At 65.4% G+C, this 535-nt stretch overlaps 1 protein-coding gene across 1 annotated transcript in view; it reads right to left on the reverse strand.

Annotated features, from left to right (window-relative positions):
* The window catches only part of MLC1 (megalencephalic leukoencephalopathy with subcortical cysts 1), a 31,754-nt gene that overhangs the window by 6,945 nt on the left and 24,274 nt on the right, over positions 1-535 (reverse strand). The gene's annotated exons all lie outside the window — the stretch shown is intronic.

A 535-nucleotide genomic window follows, 5' to 3' on the forward strand; every position in this document is an offset into this window, starting at 1 on the left:
CAGACATCGGCACCCTCCCACCGGATCAGCGGGGGGGACGCTGCCGCCTTCATGGGGGCAGGACACGGCCGACGGCACATGCCACGGGCGCCTCGAGGGGTGGGCTCCACTCAAAAGGCCCGAGAAGGACAGACAGCGACGTCCGGTCGCTGTTCACAGACAGACTGAGGAGGGAGCCAGGCCAACAGCAGCCAGACCGATGCGCGCGTGGCTTTTACGGCAGAACCACCCCCCAGGCAGGCTGCTGTCCTGACGGGAGAGAGGCCACCAGGAGCGATTCTGCGTGCGACGTAAATAACCCCAAACACCTCCCGCCCAAACCTACAGGCCACAGAGAAGCCCAGACGCCAACTCCCTCCCGTGGGAGGCGAGCAGCTTGGTTACGGGACCAGCAGACGCAGAGAGAGACTCAAAGTGAAACGAGAGGGTGGCCACCTGATGGATCCTCCAACCAGGGCCTGAGAGCGACGGCCCCGCTTCAGGGCGCCCAGGGGCAGCAGGTGTCAGCCAGGACTGTGTGCCTCACTCACCCCAC

The sequence above is a fragment of the Myotis davidii genome, unplaced genomic scaffold (assembly GCF_000327345.1).
Source record: "Myotis davidii unplaced genomic scaffold, ASM32734v1 scaffold845, whole genome shotgun sequence".
Lineage (NCBI taxonomy): Eukaryota > Metazoa > Chordata > Mammalia > Chiroptera > Vespertilionidae > Myotis > Myotis davidii.